The sequence below is a fragment of the Sapajus apella genome, unplaced genomic scaffold (assembly GCF_009761245.1).
Source record: "Sapajus apella isolate SASKATOON/1434 unplaced genomic scaffold, GSC_monkey_1.0 scaffold9, whole genome shotgun sequence".
Classification (NCBI taxonomy): Eukaryota; Metazoa; Chordata; class Mammalia; order Primates; family Cebidae; genus Sapajus; species Sapajus apella.
The window spans coordinates 43,842,668-43,864,166 of record NW_022436949.1 but is presented as its reverse complement, the minus strand read 5'-3'; the positions used below and the strand labels follow the sequence as shown (position 1 = coordinate 43,864,166).

At 43.4% G+C, this 21,499-nt stretch overlaps 1 protein-coding gene and 1 pseudogene across 6 annotated transcripts in view; one reads left to right on the top strand and one right to left on the bottom strand.

The window, feature by feature from the left end:
- FARP1 (FERM, ARH/RhoGEF and pleckstrin domain protein 1) overlaps positions 1-21,499 on the bottom strand; it is a 319,198-nt gene that overhangs the window by 283,992 nt on the left and 13,707 nt on the right. The gene's annotated exons all lie outside the window — the stretch shown is intronic.
- Positions 17,479-18,032, top strand: LOC116551382 (annotated as a pseudogene).

The window sequence follows — 21,499 nt, the reverse complement described above, 5'->3', positions numbered from 1 at the left end:
TACATAAAAAGAAAGTAGAATGGTGGTTTCCAGGGGCTAGGAGGAGCAGGAGTGGCAAGTTGTTTAAAATGGGCACAGAGTTTGAGCTTTGCAAGAGGAAAAACTTATAAAGCTCTGTTACACATCAATATGTATATAGTTAATACGAGTGAACACTTAAAAATGGTTAAGAGGGTAAATTTTATGTTTTGTACTACAATTAAAATTTTTTTTTCAAAAAAGCTAAAACAGAACAGGTATCTGAGACAGGAGGAATGACGGAACCAAGACTGGGAGGAATGGGAGAGGATGGGGTTCAAGAGTTAGTAAAAGAGCACATAAGGGATATCAGTTAAGAACCAAGGAGGGGAGGAGTTGACAGAAGAATATCCACTCTTAAGTTCTGATTTGATTTAATTTGGCTGATGTTAACATCCTCTCACTTAAAATGGCAACATATTCCTCTCCCAAGACAAACACCAGCAGATCTGCATTGAGTTCCTCACAGCTGAGTTCCTTACAAGGAACTGACTCAGATTATGTAAATTTTCATAAAAGCCTATCTCACATCTCAACTTTGGCTGTGAATTCCTTGAAGGCTGAAACCATGTCTCACATACTTCCTGTTTTTTAATGGCCAACAGGTATCTCAATAAAAAGTCAGTCAGTGGAAAGTCAATCAAACCAAGCAACCTAGCAGTTGGCTACCCAAGCACCTGCCGCAGAGCGAACTTCAGCAAAACTTTCCACTTCACTTTGACCTTGAACCACACCCATCCACCCACCCACCACCATGGCCAGGTTCTAGTCACAAGCAGAGAAGTGGTGAGGGCACAGACCCAGGAGTGAGACAGGATTCAAGTCATAGTTCTACCAGTTACAGCTGCATGAGCCTTGGGTATGTTACTTTACCTCTCTGTGCCTCAGTTTCCTCATACGTAGTATCTATCTCACAGGGTTGTTTTGAAGTGAAAACTAGCAAAGTATTTAGAACAGTGCCTGATATATAGTATGTGCTGTATACATATAATTCAAGCAGAGAAAATGGAACTTGATAGTCGATAAGGCAGACATTTCAAGTGTTCCATAAAAGTGAGCCATTTATTCTGGCATTTCACATAGAGCTTTCTCTAAGAATTGTCCTTGCCAAAGCTAACAACACAAAGCTTGTGTACAATGACTTAACTGGGCCCTCCCCCTAAGTCCCTTCATTTTTTGTCAGTTCTGTCAAAGGGCTATTTTATTCACTTTCAAGCCTTCCAAAAACATTTGGAATCTGCACAAAAGAAGAAATATGAAACTTTCGGGCACTCTGAAGCAGAAACTAAGCTCCGGCTCCAGGATTTTCCTCGCAAGGCTCACTTGAGTTTCTTTACAATGATTCATGTGTGTTTTAGACCTCCCCCCCATAGACACCAGACTCAGCTACACCTGTGAACCTTGTCAACAAGTGCTCCGAGTCACCAACCTTTTGAAAACATTTCAAATATACACTAAGATATATAGTTCTTATTCCATTTTTAAAATGACAGAATAAGGTTCATGATCGATCATTTGCAAAATTAAGCAGAAAGGTGATCACTGCTAAGCGTTGCTAAATTTGGCAATTTGGTTTACTAACAGAGTGTTAAAATCTGCTAGCATTTTTGGCCAGTTTCCTTCCAGTCTTTTCTCTGTATATTTTTCACATTAATATATGAAACAAACATTCTGGAGTTGGAAGGAAAGAAGCAAGCAGGACTGCAGGGAGTGCACACATTCCCTGGGAGCTGAGTCCTTCCCATCACCACACTCCAAGGTCACAACGCTGGAGCGACCCCTCAGTCTTTTGCTGAAATAGCAGAGAACAGGGACGAGGGCAGTTCCCCACCAGCACTGCACCACCTTACAGAGCACACTGCTGGGGAATTGAAGTGTGAGGCCAGCTGGCTCTCAAAGTCAGCACCGTGGTTACCGGCACTTTATCCTGTCTGGAGCGGGTCCCACCACATCACACCCCGACCTCGATCCTTTCTGTCAGAAGAACACATCAGCCAGGCTGCAGTTAAGCAACAACTGACTTGACCTTTTTTCTGTTCACTTTAGGCACACGTAATGGTTATTAAGTCCTTCTGAATCAACATGAGCAATGTGAGAAAAATATGGCAAAACCAAACAATGCTCTGATGTTTTCATTAACTTGCATGGACTCACGGAGGCAGCTCCGGTCCCCCACCCCATGACTGCAAGTTTCTGGTTAGGGCTTCTGAAATCCTGAAAATGCCTCACAGGCCTGCACTCCAGGGTCACAAACCCCCTAGGATTCCAAAGACTCCAGGCAGAGAGGCAAAAACCTAGAGCACATGAAAATCAAAACCTGAACACATTGTACTTAGATTAATATCTTGAAATATACAAAATTCCTAAGGAATTTTCATAAGTACCACCTAAAATTGAAGAAAACAGGAACATTTTCCTGTTGACTTTTTCTGTGTGCCAACTGCCCATAAAAATTCCTCTCCTGTTTTGCAAGGACAGAACTCTCAAGAACAAATGACCTAATTAAACCTGAGATTTCCTGGCTGAGAGCTATGTAGAAGGCTGAAACGCACTGAAACAATGCTGAATTTGAAAAGAGCTCTATGCCAAACTGATGCAGTGAATTTTTTGAAGTACATATCCAATGCTGGAGCTAAAAAGCATGACAAAGACAGACATCCTTAACTACTTTTATTTATGAAGCAACCAGAATGTGTATGTCCCCACGTATCTACTGCACATTTTTCAAAATGTGATTATACCACACTGTGAATGCATCTTTTTGACACATTTCATTGGTCTCCTTTGCTATTGGGTTGTTGCCAATGCAGTACAATAGCGTGGATCTGCTGTCTCTCATCCTAGCTTTCAGAAATGTGCTATGTTATTTCATATCTCCTTGGGCTCTAGACTCCCACCCCCATTGATTTGCACAGATGTTCAAGGAGAAAGAATTCTTGTTTTTCTTTAAATGAACGTCAAGGGCCTGGCAAAATCCTGTACTAAGAAATGCAGAAGTCAGCGCTCTTGAAAAGCTGGTTATTAGCTCACTTCCTTCTCTCTCCAGCTTTTCCACTTGCAAAAAAATAAATATGGAAACTATCACACTTGCCCAAGGTCTAAAAGAAGCCAGGAAGTGGGCAGTTTAAGGTCTAACAGGTAACTTTTCTCTGCTCCTGTCTGTTGAACGTTAAGGAACTGTTCGTTTCATGTATTTTAATGGTGCTGTGCTAGAGGCAGCTCTGTGATTTTCATTTTTTTGGCTATAACCCCTGGGGAGGTGAGGTCATGGGGAAATTCCAAGGGGTCAAGGAGACCAGAAACCTAGCTGGTCACATAACTGCTCAGTGGCACTGACGGAGACCAGCCCCAGCCCTGGTGCCAACCCCCATGACGCCCTATTTTCAGAGCCCTGCTGATCCTGCCAGTTTCTCCTGCCTTCCAAGCACGCTGTGCCAATGGCCACTGAGACCTCCCTAAGCAGCAGAAATGAAGTCAGTCTCCACACCCTGGTGTCTGGAGGACTCCCACTGAGAAAAGTCTCATTCACGGCTAATCAGAACTAGAATTCTCCTACCCCGCCCAACAAACAGCATAGCGCAGAAAAAGAACAGCCGGATTTCCATGGCCCTGCATCGTCAGTGACATCTTCTCTTTGTTACCATCCAGAAGAGAACTTCTCCACTGATATAGCTGCCAGACACCCCCAGGGCATGACAACATCTGCAGCCAGAGACTTATCGCAAAACAAAACAAAATCTCAGGCTGAATTTGATTTTCTGTGGGATAAGGAAGAAAATGAGATACAGAAATGTGACCGAACCTGTGTGCAGATACATGAGGGGCACAAGTCTGAATGGTCAACTCAAAAATGTCATTCACACTCTTGTGAGTTCAGAGTCTATCTCATTATGGGGGAGGGAGGTTTTAAGGAAATCATATAAATTAGACTAATCCATGAATATCTGACTGAATCTGCAGCATTAGAAAATAAAAATTTTAGGCCAAGGCAGGTGGATCATGAGCTCAAGAGATCGAGACCATCCTGGCCAACATGATGAAACCCCGTCTCTACTAAAAATACAAAAAGTAGCCGGGCGTTTGGCATGCGCCTGTAGTCCCAGCTACTTGGGAGGCTGAGGCGGAAGAATCACTTGAACCAGGGAGGTGGAGGTTGCAGTGAGCCGAGACTGTGCCACTGTGCTCCAGCCCGGCAACACAGCAAGACTCCATCTCAAATTAAAAAAAAAATTAAAATTAAAATTTTGCACAATTGTTTAACAGTGTAGCTCTGGTGTGATTACTGCCGTTACAGTAAGTTTTTAAACTGCCTTATTTTACACCTTAGTAAAATAAAATGGACTTACAGTTAAACAAGGCAAATTAACCACATGCCTGTTTCCACACCAAAAATCCTATAAAAATTACGGTAAACATACTTATTTTAAGAGGACCAAATACATACACACACACACACAAACACACACAGAGCAGCAGCAGGAACAAGAGCAGATGAGAGATTATACTGGCATATGGGTGATGGAAAGCGAGAGGGGTCTGTAATGATTTGTATCATCAGTGATGCTCAGAGAATTCCAACAAAATACAGGTATTGATCAACTTACAACCTATGCAACTTATGACCATTCGACTTTACGACTACAATCGCTAGCCACGACTGCTCCGCTGTAGATTTTTGGAATCACTACAACATTTTGATGTGTATCAAGAATATCGCTACTGCCTGGGAGGCTGTGACGACAAAGTGCATGAATGGCATCTGGAAAAACTGTGTTAAGCGCTATGTTAATGATTTTGATGGATTTGACAGTGAACATGAACTTGAAACGATTCGGGAAAAAATAGTAAAACTCGCTAAAGACCTTTCTTTGGAGTGTGAAATGGAAGATGCCGAAGAGTTGCTAGACGAAGAATCCGGAGAACTTACAAATGAAGAGCTAATCGAACTGGAAATAGAAAGAGTGGGGAAGAATAAAGAAGAGAAGCCGAGAAAGAAGAGGAGGAGCCAGAAAGAAAGTTCACCACTAAGGGATTATCAGACGGTTTATCTTTACTGAATGAACTTATTATACATTTTGAAGCAATGGACCCAAACATCAAACGATTTGCAAGGATTGAATGGATGGTGCACAATGTGTTTCGTCCATATCGTGAAATTTATGAAGAAAAAAAGAAACATAAAATTCAGACAAAGCTCACCATGTTTATGAAAAAACCAACTCCGGTAACCCCAACTGCTGCCTCAGATGACGACATCAACGATCCGCAGCCAAGCACCAGCGGCCAATAAAATGTTTTGTACATGTTTATAGATTTTGATATGTTTTGCAATTGGGAAAATGTTTCCTATGGTATTTTTTACACCTGTATTTTGTATTTTTGTATGCACCTGTATTTTGTAATTTTGTATGTTTTGCAAATATTAAACCAGTTGTACTGGTAATGCAGTGTTTTACTTAAACCTGACGAATGTAAAAATAAGAAACAAAATGGTGTAGAGATGATACAAATGGCATAAAATGAACAAAGAAAATTATGATATGTAATAATGAAAGAAAATTATGATAAAATATGACAAAGATTTTTATAACATCATTTCACAGTACTTTACATATAGCCTACTCAACTTACGACCAAATCGTGTTACGACCGGTCTGCTGGAACCAATTGTGGTCGTAAGTCGAGCACTAGCTGTAGTCCAAATCCCAAGAGGCTCATGCTGAAGGGGAGGGGGAAAGGTGTGGGGAACAGAGGGTGTGAGTCATTATACGAAGAGGCTAGACCATTGCATCCAGGAACCTTCTCCTACCTGCCCCAATCCCCAAAGAAGTGTATTACCCAAAGACATTGATCCAGGAAGGTTAGAACATACACCAGGCACAATGATAAAGAGGGTGTGTGTGTAATTCATGGTTGAAAATGAGGCATGAGGTGGTGGGAACTGAGGAAGAATCAGTCTACTTACTGTACCAGGGAACCCCACCGTCCCCTTCCTCCATCCTGCTTCCTGAAGAGCTTATCCAGGTTTATCCCAGGCAGGGCTGGTGGAATTATCCTCGGGAGACGCTCAATGAGCACACATACTGATATTTGAAGGTTTCCTTTGACAAAAGACCAGTTGCTCCTTCATCATTTTAAAGAAAAATCAATAATTGACAGGCACCATCCATATGCACAAAAATTCTAACCCAATTTTAAGTGCCTGAGATCAGCCAAGGTTTAGTAAACATTCAAGGAAAGCCTGCAAAGTGAAAGTCAGATCCAAAACAAAGACAAGGAGAAAAAGCCTTCTATAAACATGTAGATGGCCAGGCTGGGTGGCTCACACTTGTAATTCCAGCACTTTGGGAGGCTGAGGCGGGTGGATTACTTAAGGCCAGAAGTTCAAGACCAGCCTGGCCAACATGGCAAAACCCTGTCTCTACTAAAACTACAAAAATTAGCTGGGCGTGGTGGTGCATGCCTGTAATCCTAGCTACTTGGGAGGCTAAGGTGAGAGAATTGCTTGAACACGGGAGGCAGAGGTTGCAATGATCCGAGATCACACCACTGCATGTGACAGAGTAAGACTGTCTTAAAAAAAAAAAAAAATGCAGACATTCTAGGGAGAAGAAAATGTTTTAAAATGTATCCCCCAAGAGAATAAGAATCTCTTCCAAAATACAAGAAGAGATGCTCTGAAAAAAGGCCAAGAGCACCCTAAAATTAACCATATGGATAATTGAAAGTTTTATTTCTGTAGCTAGTTGAAAGATTAATTTGAAGAGATCTCATAGAAAGTAAAGCAAAACGTAACTAGATGGAAAATATTAAAGGTAGGAAAGTAGAGAATCTTCCTAAAGCCCTAGTAAACAATAGGAAATATTTTTAAAAGAATTATTCTTTTAAAACTTAGGAAATGTATCAGACTGATAGACAATGGTCTCCAGACGAAATGGACAAAGCAAAATGCCCAGAATAATTTTAAAAGGATCTACACCAAGATACATGACAGAAGTTATGAAACTTTAAAATCATCTTAAGAGAAGATTCTAAAATGTCCCAGGGAGAAAAAGAAAAAATCAAATCATACACAAAGTATGTTAGAAGACAGCGGAGCAATGTCTTCAAAATTTCAAGGATAATCGTTTCCATGTTTACTTCTGTGTGTAGTAAAATTATCAAGGAAATCTAAGCATGCCTTAAAGTTTTGGTGGTGGTGGTGTTCTTTCAGAAGACGAGAGAAGGTCTTGCCATGTTTCCCAGGCTGGTCTTGACCTCCTGGCCACAAGCAATCCTCCCACCTCAGCCTTCCAAGGAGCTGGAATTACAAGCATGTACCATTGCACCCAGCAAAGATATTTTTATATGTTAAAGATTCAAAAGACATATAGCTCCTTGTGCCTTTCTGAGAAAGCTACTAGTGTATGTGTTCTACCAAAACAATGCAATAAACCATGAAATGGGATGACACAGAATCCAGAAAAGAGTGTGTCCAAGAAAGGAGAAGTAAAGGAGAGCCCCTGAATGATGGTTGTGAACTAGGCCTAGAGTACAACACACTCAGACTGAAGCTGAAGGATGGGGATGCTACAGGTGAAGTGCCAGGAAAAAGGATGATGGGGGAACGGAGTGGCTATATATGGCTTAGAGATAGTACAAATTCATTTAAAGACAACTGATAGGTCGGTGGAGGTTATTAGCAATGGATACATGGATAAATTGCAAATTTTAAAAAATGAATTATCTCAACAACAATAAAAACACAGTTTTGGAAGAAAATCCTCATAGGGCATTATCTGGCTTAGCAGTGAACAAGTCCATACAGTCATTACATACACACCAACAGAGTTACTGCGCTGCGAACCACACTGGGTGAGTGCAGTAGGGATTGACAGTTGATCCCGTCCGCAGCAGGAAGTACGGGACACCTGAACATTTCAACTACTTTTTTTTTTTTTTTTTTTGAGATGGAGTCTCACACTGTCACCTGGGCTGGAGTACTTTAGATCCATCTTGGCTCACTGCAACCTCCGCCGCCTGAGTTCAAGCAATTCTCCTGCTTCAGCCTCCCAAGTAGCTGGGATTACAGGTGCCCACCACCATGTCCAGTTAATTTTTTGTATTTTTAGTAGAGACAGCGTTTCACTATGTTGGCCAGGCTAGTCTCAAACTCCTGACCTCGTGATCCACCTACCTCAGCCTCCCAAAGTGCTGGGATTACAGGAGTGAGCCACCGCACCCAGCCTCAACTACTTCTTAAACAGCCTCTCAGCTCATGATCCTGTTTTCTGACCTTCTATCAAGTCCACAAGGTCTCAAAGCATTTATCACCCCACATATTTTGGGAAGAGCTCCGCCAGAATGAAGGGGAGAAAACAGAAATCAGAAGACAAGTTCTAGGAAACAGATTTCAGGAAAGAGAGGCAAAAGGGGTGATCAGGGTCATGGAGAGATCCCTGAAGCTGTCCAGGACACAGATCCTACATCAGGTAATAGAGGCAAGGGGAACCCCCTCCACCCACAAGAATACAGCAGGGGGAGACCCCAGGACACTGACCAGGCCAGAGAGAAACCTGGTCCGTCTGAAGACTTCTAGACAAGGGTCTCTCAAGGATGAAACAGGAAATCTAATGATCTGATTAATTTGAACAGACTAAAAGGAGATTTAGACAACAGGTAAGAGTTTCAGAATTAATTAGATAAGCACGTGAAAAATGAAGCAAAGGAAAAGCAAGATAACTATTAACTCCAGGGAAAACAATATTGGACAACAAAGGAGAATTAGTTATGGTATATACATGAGCCACAAAGCTCATGATGCAGTTCAGCTGTCAGTAGTCATAGCAGAGTCTGTTACAACTGCATGGCACCAAATCTAATCTATTGGAAGGCTCTTTATCCTTGTATGGCTGTGCATCATCACTACTGATTATTATTAGAAACACAAAATTAGATCCCAGTATTACACAAGTCAATGTAGATTTTTTTTAAACCAACCATAAAGTTCTAGAAGAAAATATAAGATTTTTAAAAACTGATTGCAGCCAGGCGTGGTGGCTCATGCCTATAATCCCAGCACTTTGGGAGGTTGAGGTGAGTGGATTGCTGAGGTCAGGAGTTTGAGACCAGCCCGGCCGACATGGTGAAACCCTGTCTCCACTAAAAATACAAAGATCAGTCAGATGTGGTGGTGGATACCTGTAATCCAAGCTACTCAGGAGGCTAAGGCAGGAGAATACCTTGAACCTGGGAGGGGCCTGCAGTGAGCCGTGATCACGCCACTGCACTCCAGCCCGGGTGACAGAATGAGACTGTTTCAGAAAAAAAAAGAAAAAAGTAAAACTGTTCTCAAATTGCAGATCTCTCTAAGCATGACCTAAATGCTAGAGGCCCTGGTTGGGGGGGGAGGTGGGGAACAACTAAAAAAGTGCAAAGCCAAAGCAAACTACACTGTAGGAAAAAGGACTTGAATTACATATTATAAAGGGCTGATTTTCTCCCTATACAAAGGAACTCCTATAAATCAAGAATTCACCACATATAAAGGAAGTCCTATAAATCAATAAGAAAAGTATTTGCAACCTCATGGAAAACTGGGTAAGGGACAGGAACAGGAGAAGGATGGTCAAGAAAACACAAATGGCTTGTCGACTTGTCAACACGTGAAAATGTATTCAACCGCAATGGGTAGTAAGAAAAGTGCAAAATGACAATTGAGAAAAACTGGGCCGGGCGTGGTGCACGTGACTGTAATCCCAGAACTTTGGGAGGCTGAGGCAGGCGGACTGCCTGAGCCCAGGAGTTCATCGTAAGCCTGGGCAACATGCCAAAACCCGATTCCTACTAAAAATACAAAAAAATTAGCCAGGCAGCTTCTCAGGAAGCTGAGGTGGGAGAATCCCTTGAACCCAAGGAGGTCAAGGCTGCAGTGAACCATGATCACAACACTGTACTCCAGGCAGAGTGACAAAGCGAGACCCTGCCTCAAAAAAAAAAAAAAGAAAAAGAAAAAGAAAAATTGGCCGGGGATGGTGGCTCAAGCCTATAATCCCAGCACTGTGGGAGGCCGAGGCGGGTGGATCACGAGGTCAAGAGATCGAGACCATCCTGGTCAACATGGTGAAACCCCGTCTCTACTAAAAATACAAAAAATTAGCTGGGCATGGTGGCGCGTGCCTGTAATCCCAGCGACTCAGGAGGCTGGGGCAGGAGAATTGCCTGAACCCGGGAGGCGGAGGTTGCGGTGAGCCGAGATCGCGCCATTGCACTCCAGCCTGGGTAACAAGAGCGAAACTCCGTCTCAAAAAAAAAAGAAAAAAAAAAAAAAAAAGAAAAAGAAAAAGAAAAATTGGCATCGCACTGACAGATTAGGGCAGGTGAAAATATATGCCATCACTGTGGATTTCAGGCTTGGGAGAAATGGTCTAAGCACAGTACAGCTAGTGCTCGACTTATGACCACGACTGGTTCCGCCAGACCGGTCGTAACACTATTTGGTCGTAAGTTGAGCAGGCTATGTGCACGCGGAGATGGTAGTGCTGCTGGAAGCTGGTCCGCACTGTCGTACGCCCAGCTGGGCGACGTTTGCGCTGCCAGACGCGGAGCAGTCGTGGCTAGCGATTGTGGTCGTAAAGTCGAATGCTCGTTAAGTTGCATAGGTCGTAAGTCAATCAGTGCCTGTAACTGAGAGCCAACAGCAGATCCAGACTGCGCAGGTTCAGATCTTTGCTCTACTACTTACTGGTGGCAAACCTTGGGCAAGTTACTTAATCACTCCTCCCTCAGTTTCCTCATCAGCAAAACTGTGATGATAATACCTCTCCTTTACAGGTAGCTTTGGGAATCAAACAATATTTGTAAAACATTTTATATAGTTTCTAGCACAAAGTGAGCACTATGTACAAGTTCATAAAACGAATGAACAGTTATAAGGTTGTTAACCGTGAAGGGCAATATGGCATTATCTATGTATATTAAAAACAAATACACCCTTTGACCACTGATCCTGCTCCTAGGATTCTATACTTTAGGTATCAACGATCTTCAGAGCAGCATCATTTAGACCTGCAAAATATTCAGCAGAACCTAGATGTCTGTCAATAGGGAAAATTTTACAGATTATTTAATGGTACCCCTCTGTTTATATGCCAGTAAAAAGAATGAGGCCAATCTCTATGTACTAATATGAAACCATCTTCAGAGTGTGCTAAACTGAAGAGAACCGGCACAACACCGTATTTAGGGTATGCTACCGTTTATGTTAAATGTCTACGCATAAAATAATTCTGGGCCCAGCCAGGTGGCTCACGCCTATAATCCCAGCACTTTGGGAGACAGAGGCAGGCGGATCACCTGAGGTCAGGGGTTCGAGATCAGCCTGGCCAACATGGCGAAACCCCATCTCTACTAAAAATACAAAAGAATTAGCCGAGTATGATGGCAATGTGCAGAGGTTTCGGGGCACTGAGCGCATACACTGCACTCCAGCCTGGGTGACAGAGCAAGACTCTGTCTCAATTTAAAAAAAAAAAAAAAAAAAAAAACTTCTGAAAGGGTTTTTTTTTTTTTAAATGATGAGAGATTATCATATTAAGGTCTTACTAGGTTTGTTTTAATGGGAAATAATTACTAATGCTGCTGCAAGTGTTGGGAAAAGTCTCTTTTCTTAAATAAACTTTCCCCTGTAATTTTACTTTCATTATTTGTTTAACAAACTTTTTCCCACAGCCTTCTGTTAAAACAAACTTCAGACTGACAAAGGTCAAACTGTCCTGAACTCTGAATCGGTGGGGTTTAAAAATCAAGGCATGTCCATCTCTGGGCACAGAAGAGCACTCACAATACCTATTACTTCAACAGTTACAATCTGCCTTGAAACACTGATGTTTCTCCTCAAAAATTGTCTCATTTCCTTTACTATCAGCATAGTATGCCAAGTTACAGTATGATTTTAAATTACTTAAAGGATAAAGAAGAATGAGACCAACAAAGCAGTCATCACGTCATTCACTTTGGACAATTCCTTTTCTTTTCTTTTTTTTTTTTTTTTTTGAGACAGAGTCTCGCTCTGTTACCCAGGCCGGGGTGCAGTGGTACAATCTTGGCTCACTGCAATGTCCGCCTCCTGGGCTCAAGCGATTCTCCTGACTCAGCCTCCAAGGTAGCTGGGATTACAGGTACCCACCACCATGCTCAGCTAATTTCTGTATTTTTAGCAGAGACAGGATTTCACCATGTTGACCAGGCTGGTCTCAAACTCTTGACCTAAAGTGAGCACCCGCCTTGGCCTTAGAAAGTGCTGGGATTACAGGTGTGAGCCACTGAGGCCAACCCACTTTTGACAATTCTAACTGACCAACCTTTCAACTTGCCAGACCACGGCTCTATTTTGGAGATGTTACCCTCTCACACATATTTACAAATTAGATGGCGGAGGAGGGGGCCAGAACAACAATGAAGAACGCCATGTAATTCCTAAAACAACTAAGAATATCAGCTTGTTTTGTATTAAACAAAAATCTAAGTACCCTGAAAGACGCCTCTCGTTGGGATCACAGCAGTAGGTAAAAATACATACAAATGAAGGCCACAGATGTGTTGCTTTGTTGTTTAATCAAATACAAATCAAAAGAATCTTACACCAAGGGATTCAATTAGAAAGAATTAAAAGACTTGAGCACAAACCCGCCAAGAGCAACCCAGACTCTCTGACCCTTTCAGACTAGAACTAAAATGTCCTTTCCACATTCTCAAAACAGGAGTCCCTGAAATGCTGTCCTGTGGATGTCAGGTAAACAGAGTCCAGATGTTCCTTCACCCGCCATATGGTGAAAACAAACGCCACACCCCTAAAACGGACCTTGGTGGCCCATAAATCAACAAATACAAATGGAGGCAAACTATCCATATGCCAATTTCCTGGAACTTTCTGTCCTTTGCTTCCTGCACAATCTCAGATGCTTTTAGGTAAACCGTTCATTAAAAGTAAGGCATTCGCAGGAGTTAATGCCAAAAGGATTATTCATGGAGGTACAGTCAAGCAATCCGGCAATTAGAATTAAGCTAAAGAAGGATAATCGTGAAGTGTTTAGAAAAGGTCATGCTGGCCGGGCACGGTGGCTCATGCTTATAATCCTAGCACTTTGGGAGGCCGAGGCTGGTGGATCACCGGAGGTCAGGAGTTCGAGACCAGCCTGGCCGATGTGGTGAAACTGCATCTCTACTGAAAATTCAAAAATTAGCCGGGCATGGTGGCAGGCACCTGTAATCACAGCCACTCGCGAGGCTAAGGCAGGAGAATCGCTTGAACCCAGGAGGCAGAGGCTGCAGTGAACCAAGATCACACCATTACACTCCAGCCTGAGCAACAAGAGCAAAACTCTGTCTCGAAAAAAAAAAAAAAAAAAAAAAAAAAGAAAGAGAAAGAAAGAAAAAAAAAGAAAAAAAAAAAAAAAAAAAGGGTTTAGTTTAATGTATAAACCACTAATGTATGGTATCATACTACCAGGTAAGTATTTCTGATTACTTGAATCTGGGAGGCAGACGTTGCAGTGAACCTAGATCATGCCACTGCACTCCAGCTTGGGTGACATAGTGAGATCCCAGCTCAGAAGAAACCCACAAACAAATAAGTATTTGTTTTCCCTAATTGGGTATTTCGGATTTGAAGGGGGGGGTGGATTTTTGGTTTTTTACTCTTCAACTTATTTTAAGTTCAGGCTACACGTGCGGGTTTGTTATAGAGGTAAACTTATGTCACAGGGGCTTGTTGTACAGACTACTTCGTCATCCAGGTACTAAGCCTAGTACCCAATGGTTATTTTTTCTGATCCTCTCCCTCCTGCCACCGTCCATCTCAAGTAGGGCCCAGTGTGTGTTGTTCCCCTCTATGTGTCCATGAGTTCCCATCATTTAACCCCCACTTATACGTGACAACATACAGCATTTGCTTTTCTGTTCCTCTTTTACTTTGCTAAGGATAATGGTTTCCAGCTCCATCCAAGTCCCTGCAAAGACCATGATTTTGTTCTTTTTTATGGTTACATAGTATTCCATGGTATATGTGTACCCCATTTTCTTTTTTTTTTTTTTTTTCCCAGACAAGAGTTTCACTCTTGTTGCCCAGACTGGAGTGTAATGGTACAATCTCCTCACTGCAACCTCTGCCTCCCGGGTTCAAGCGATTCTCCTGCTCAGCCTCCCAAGTAGCTGGGATTATAGGCATTCACCACCACACCCAACGAATTTTGTATTTTTAGTAGGGACAGGGTTTCTTCATGTTGGTCAGGCTGGTCTTAAATTCCCGACCTCAGGTGATCCGCCCACCTCGGCCTCCCAAAGTGCTGGGATTACAGCTGTGAGCCACTAAGCCCGGCCATATACCACATTTTCTTTATCCAATCTGTCAGTGGCGGGAATTTAGACTGCTTCCATGTGTTTGCTATTGTGAATACTGCTACAATGAACATTCACGTGCCTATGTCCTTATGGTAGAGTGATTTATATTTTGGGGGGTATATTCCCAATAATGAAATTGCTCAGTTGAATGACAGTTCTGTATTTTGCTCTCTGAGGAATCGCCACACTGCTTTCCACAACGATTGAATTCACACTCTCACCAACAGTATATAAGCGTTCCCTATTCTTCGCAACCTCGCCAGCAACCTAAGTGGGTATTTGTTTTTATGATCTTGTAGCTCCTGACTTGCAAGGCGCCTCAGTCATTCCTAGAACATTGTTAGAGCACTTCTAACTTCACCAGAGGCCAACAAGCCTGGACCTGAGAAAGACAGAAACAATCTAGAAGTCAAAGGATGGGTAAAGTAGATAAACAGCGTCTGAAGACTAAGATCATATAAATTCAAGGTTTTCATAGACCATGGGGGCCAAACAGCTGGTGAGGTCAGCCCAGGTTTGAAAGGTTCAAGGTAAGTTTATTCAGAAACCCCAAGAGGAATTTCTTCAACAAAGATTTAATGAACACCTACTATAGGCCATGCCTTGTGCTAGGAATAGCTGCACAGAAGGAACAAAATAAGCCAAAACTGTTGGTACACAAGGAAAAGATTCTCCTCTGCACATCACTGAGAAGGCAGATCTCATCAGTTCCCGCCTACCCACCACCCTGGCAATCCGTCCTATGCCACTTTGAAACCCCACACTTGTACGCAGGCAATGGCAGACAGTAGTATTAACGGATTCATCTCACTTAGGTGATTCCCCTGACACTTAAGACTTTTCTGGAAACATTCCCGCTACATTTCTATTTTCTAACCCATGAAGAACACTTTTAATAGAAGGTGAATCCAAACCCCCTCCCCAAGGGCCAGTGAGGAAAAAGGCAAATGATAAGAGACAGGAAGAGACAGGCACAGTGGCTGGCCTGTAATCCAGCACTTTGGGAGGCTAAGAGGAGAGGATTGCTTGGGGTCATTCTGAGACCTGCCTGGGGAAGGCAGCAAGACCCCCGTCTCTACAAAGAAATTCCAAAAATTGGCCAGAAGTGGCAGCCTACACCTGTAGTCCCAGCTACCTGGGAGGCTGAGGTTGGAGGATCACTTGGGCCTCGGTGGTTGAGGCTGCAATGAGCTATGATCAAACCACTGCACTCCAGCTCTGGGGAGAGAATGAGACCCTGCCTCAGAAAAAAAAGGGAGAAAAAAAGAAGGTAGGAATGATGGAGGGAGGGAGGGAGGGAGGGCAGGAGGGCGGGAGGGAAAGAAAGAGAAAAAGAGACAAGAAGGTAGAGACTTCATAGTCCCTAAAGCCTTCTGTACACTCTGGGAAATCATCACATAATAAATATACAAGGCCTTGAAGGACATCTGGGAACTCCCTTCCCATCATGTGAACTCAGCCACACTCCTCAGAGAAAGGTCAACAGGAAATGACTTCAAGAGACCTTTGACCTCAATCATGTTCACTTAAAAATTACTGAAGTGGCCGGGCGTGGTGGCTCATGCCTGTAATCCCAGCACTTTGGGAGGCTGAGGTGGGCAGATCACAAGGTCAGGAGTTCGAGACCAGCCTGACCAACATGGTGAAACCTTGTCTCTACTAAAAATACAAAAATTAGCCATGCGTGGTGGCGTGTGCTGTGTGCCTGTAATCCCAGCTACTCAGGAGGCTGAGGCAGGAGAATCGCTTGAACCTAGGAGGCAGAGGTTGCAGTGAGCAGAGATCGCACCATTGCACTCCAGCCTGGGCAATAAGAGCAAAACTCTATCTCAAAAAAAAAAAAAAAAAAAAGTTTACTGAGGCAAGATAACGGAGGGGAAAGAAATTCACAAAACATATGTATAATATATTATCAACATGAAAAAAATAGAGCATTCTTAAAAATGTAAAAATTAAGGAAATTGTGGGATGTTGATGGTAGGGAGGTTTGGGGGGAGGGCACAGGGGAATTCTAGCTTCCGTTCCATTTTGCTGAGAACCTAAAACTGCTATAAATAACAAAGTCCATTTTTTAAAACTTAAGGAAAGAACAAGACAAATATAAGCCAGGTACAATGACTCACTCCTGTAGTCCCAGCACTTTGGGAGGCCAGTGTGTGTGGATCATCTGAGATCAGGAGTTCAAGACCAGCCTGGCCAACATGGCGAAAATCTGCCTCTACTAAAAATACAAAAAAAAAAAAAAAAAAAAAAAATTAGCCAGGTGTGGTGGTATGCACCTATAATCCCAGCTACTCAGGAGGCTGCAGCAGGAGGATCGCTTGAACCCAGGAGGTGGAGGTTGCAGTAAGCCAAGATTACACCACTGCACTCCAGCCTAGGCTACAGAGCAACACTCAAAATTTAAAAAAAAAAAAAAATACGGCAAACATGACACAAGCAATCTGTGTGTGCCGGAGCGGTAGTCGTTAACAACAGGTGTCTGCGTGTATGTATTCTGACTACTTTTCTTCACTTTCAATGTTTCTACAATGACCCTATTTATTTTCGAAATTAACAAAAAGAAGAAAAAAAGCTTTTGAAGAAACGAGATTATTTTTAAAATTTTTTTTAAAGCCTCAGTGAAACACAGCCCATTGCTACGTGAAATACATTAGGCTATCTTTACAATCTGTGGACAGCTGGTCTACACAAGTCATCCTAGAGCAATGCAGAGAAAGGGGACAGCCACTGCCCAGCGCCAGGCAGGGGCCGAGGCCCCACCATCATGCCTACAGCACACACCTGCCAGAGTGCTGCACATGCACTCAAAGGAGGCTTAACTTCTCAGCTCCTTTATGATGTGACTTCAATTTAAAAATAGAACTCCTTCTTCCCTCACCGCCATTACCAAGCTCCAAACGAGCGGTTTCCTGGCACAGTGACGGTCCCAGGCTTTCACTGGACCTGGGCTTTGGTTTCTCAAAGGTGAAATGCTGCAAGCAACCTCTGGTACCAACAACTGTGTATCAGACAGATCAGTATATTCAAAGGTGATGCTAAAGTACATCTTTAAGACCATGACTCACCTCCAAAAATGTCTTGAAGGGCTTTCACAGGAGGCTTACACGCCGCCGCTTGTGCTGTCGCCATGTCTCTAGTGATCCCTGAAAAGTTCCAGCATATTTTGCGAGTACTCAACATCAACATCAATGGGCGGCAGAAAACAGCCTTTGCCATCACTGCCACTAAGCGTGTGGGCTGAAGATACGCTCATGTGGTGTTGAAGAAAGCAGACATTGACCTCACCAAGAGGGCAGGAGAACTCACTGAGGATGAGGTGGAACGTGTGATCACCATTATGCAGAATCCACGCCAATATAAGATCCCAGACTGGTTCTTAGACAGAAGGATGTAAAGGATGGAAAATATAGCCAGGTCCTAGCCAATGGTCTGGACAATGAGCTCCGTGAAGACCTGGCGCGACTGAAGAAGATTCGGGCCCATAGAGGGCTTCGCCACTTCTGGGGCCTTCGTGTCCGCAGCCAGCACACCAAGACCACTGGCCGCCGTGGCCGCACCGTGGGTGTATCCAAGAAGAAATAAGTCTATAGGACTTGTCTGTTAATAAATAGTTTATATACCGAAAAAAAAAAAAAAATGTCTTGAAGGAAAGCTACATCGTACTACAATGCCGAAAATGATGATGAAATTGTCTGGTGATTGACTGGATTTTCATCTTTCCACTCCACAGCTGCTCACTACTTGGCACTAGGGTGAAACCAGTAAGGCACTCACCTTGGGTGCAAAATTTAAGGGGGTGCCAGACACTCCATAATTTTAAGATAGTCATGTGTAATGAATATTTTTTAAAATCATAGGTAGGCCAGGCACGGTGACTCATGCCTGTAGTCCCAGCACTTTGGGAGGCTGAGGCGGGTGGATCACCTGAGGTCTGGAGTTCCAGACCAGCCTGACCAACATGGAGAAACCCCGTTTCTACTAAAAATACAAAATTTGCCAGGCGTGGTGGCGCATGCCTGTAATCCCAGCTACTCAGGAGGCTGAGACAGGAGAATCGCTTGAACCTGGGAGGTGGAGGTTAAGGTGAGCTGAGATCGCACCATTGCACTCCAGCCTGGGCAACAAGAGCAAGACTCTGTCTCAAAAAAAAAAAAAAAATCCACAATGAACAAAGCAATAAAATGTTCAGTAAAGATTGGGTCTGACCCTGATCTTGGGTATCTCCTGTTACCCTCATCTGGCATACTCAGGGACACCTGTACCACAAGAAGGCCCCAAACTGTGCCTCCGAGAAGAACGTGGACTCTGGGAAAACCTGATTTCGCTTACTAGCTGTGTGACATTGGGCATAATACCATATAGTCTAAGCCTCAGCTTCCTCTCCTGTCAAATGAATACCTTCCTCACCGAAGGGTCGAGTAAAAATCTCTGCAACACACTGAGCACAGTGCCCAGCAGGATAGCAGCACAAAACCAGCCACGGGAATAGCACCCCATCAAGTAGCATGCTTCCGGGGGTGGGCCAGAAAGCGTTTCCTACACGCTCTTTGCCATGCCAGTTCACACAGTAGACTTCCAAGCAATTTTCAGGAAATGGATTTTGACAGATCACTGGGATTTCTCTACCTTGAAGACAGACTTTTCTCATTCTTTCTCCTCAATTTTTAGAACCGATGCATCTTCCTGGCCCAAAATTATGCCAGGGAAAGCAAGGAACGGAGCTAGGACAATGCCCCTCCTGCTAGCTCCTCCAGGTGAACAGGCGGGTGCGGCCACAAACAGCATGACACAGACGGAAGAGAAAACCATCTCTGCCTCCCTCAGAATTTTATTTCCTAACAGTGAAGCATGCCATTTTTTAAGTCGAAAGAATCAAACCACCAGACAGTCTCTTAGCCCCTGCAGTCCTGGCTAAATTACCTATAATCCTGAGAAAAGCAGCTGTTCCCTGTCCCTGGTCCCCGGTCACCTGCCAAAGGCTCTGGGCCTGACCTCAAACTCACACTTTGGGGTTTATTTGTGTGACTTTGGAGTTACTATTCTCATATGGTGCCTAGAGCCTCAGTTCATACCAATGCATTACTCTACCTCCAAAACCAAAGCATCCCACTCACCTGGACAACCTTGAACTTCTGAACTACAGGTACACTCCTTGGAATAACCATCTCCCCTAGAAGACCACCTCTCACTCAAGTGTCATGCACACCTGTCTTCCTTTGTTATGTGCCTGTGACACACTGGAATAAGAAAATGACCTGGGAGTAAACAGTTTCAGTAGTAGGGCAGGGACAGAGCTGCAATGCATGTTCTGCAGCCAAAGTATGTCTCCCGTGACTTTTTACATGTGTCACAGGCTTAGCTTAATCCACAGGGGAAAAAAATTTAAGGTTTTCCTTTTCATGCACTCTGAAAAAAATAGTTTACTCTTCTCCTTGGAAGTAACATGGCTTGGTAATTACAAAAGCAATAAAAATTCATGGGAACAATACAGAAAAGTTCAAAGTGGAAAATAAAAACCACCTCCATTAATCTCATGCAAAGAAAATCATAAGTGACAGCCTTTTCTCAGTGCATGTAAGTATATGTCATGCATAGAATTTTAAGCAAACATGCTCACCTTTTAAGCCGCAAACTAACAGTATAATCACAAAAGAAGTGGTAAGTGACCCCCAGCAATAGGAGGGTCAAGGAAGAGCAGTAACTCAGAACCTCAACCTGCAGAAGGCCAAAGGAGGCTACATTTTACAAACAAATGTACAGAAATGATTTGTGATAAAGTTTACTGCTTAAGAGTTCATCTTCAACAACTATTTATTGAGCACCTACTATGTTCCTGGCACTTTGCCAGGCATCAGGAATGCAGATGTGTAAAACACTTAAGTAGAAGTTGTTCTAAGTGACGAAAAACTTCCTGAGCTTCTACCTCTGCTGTGCCAATTATAAGCTGTGTGACCTTAGGCAACACACTTAACCTCTCTGAGCCTCCATTTCCCTCTTATGTAAAATGAGAATAAAAATCAGGTGGTTGGGCTGTTAGATCTCAGCCTAGGACTTGAAATGTTCAATAAACGTTAGTGCTCAGATGAGCATATTAAGTGGGGAAGAGAGTAAACACGCCAGTAAAAGCATGGAGGGACCAAGGTGGCACCCAGGAGATGTTAGCCTTAGGGAAGGCTTCTCGAAGGAGGTAAGCAGGGACCGGGTGAATGTCAGAGCAGAGAGGGACTTGGTGGAAGGCCGGGGCAGTGGCAGATGGGAAGATGTGACAGAGGAGGCCTGTGGCTTGTTGTCGGAAGGTCACCTAGACAGCATGGGGGGGGGGCTGATGGGGGAAGAGGGAAGTACAGGAGGCTGGGAAAGAAAATGGGGCAAAAACACCAGGTTTCTTCCAGCCACACTCATCAATTCCAGCAAAACAGTAACATGATCCCACACAATGATCATTCAAAACCAAAACTTTTCTTGACTACTCCAGTCAATTCAAAGGGTGCTGATTCATGCATTCCAAAACTACTTTCACAAGTGAGCGTTCTCTAAAACCTCTGTGAAGCGACAGTGATGCAGTGCGGTGGTCCTTCACGTCCACTCTGCAGACACGCTAAACTCATCAATAAGTCTCTCGACCTCCTTCCAGCACAGCCCAGCAGACCTCAAATTACATACTTCTTATTTGGGGGTATTATTGAAGACTAGATGAGGAATTTTGTTTTTGCTAATTCAGGGACTGACTTTCCCCTTTCAGGAAAGGAAAATATAAATAAAAACATATATAGATTCTGCCGGGTACGGTAGTTCATGCCTGTAATCCCAGCACTTTGGGATGCCAAGGCAGGACTGCCTGAGCCCAGGAGTTCGAGATCACCCTGGGCAACACTGTAAAACACTGTCTCTTCAAAAAAAAAATTAAATTTAAATTTAAAAAACCCAGATTCTAATGGCGACCAGGTACAGTGGCTCACCCTAACACTTTGGGAGGCTGAGGCAGGAGGATTGCTTGATGCCAGGCATTCAAGACCAGCCTGTGCAACATGGCAAGGCTCCATCTCTATACAAAATTTAAAAAGCAGCCAGGCACAGTGGCTCACACCTGTAATCCCAC